Genomic DNA, 293 nt, shown 5'->3' with positions numbered 1-293 from the left:
TCTGTGGAGAGATCGTTTTCTAAACTAAAACTCATAAAGAACTACCTAAGAAGCATTAGGCTCTCGGTCTGATATGTGCTTTTGAACAGCGTAGTAAGCTCCACTCATTGCACCAGAAACAAACACAAAGCTTCCAAGTAAATTAATTTAAAGGTTTATGAATGTCTTTTGGACAGTTACTGTCAAAATGATTTATTAACTTAAATAAATAAAATAGACATCGATGACAGGCACATGGGCTAGTGGGGACCATAAACAAACACAATGTTAACAAAATAACTTCTGACTCAATG

This window comes from Oncorhynchus masou, chromosome 11 (genome assembly GCF_036934945.1).
Source record: "Oncorhynchus masou masou isolate Uvic2021 chromosome 11, UVic_Omas_1.1, whole genome shotgun sequence".
Taxonomy (NCBI): Eukaryota; Metazoa; Chordata; class Actinopteri; order Salmoniformes; family Salmonidae; genus Oncorhynchus; species Oncorhynchus masou.
The sequence above is the reverse complement of the archived record's forward strand: the minus strand, read 5'-3'. Positions refer to the sequence as shown.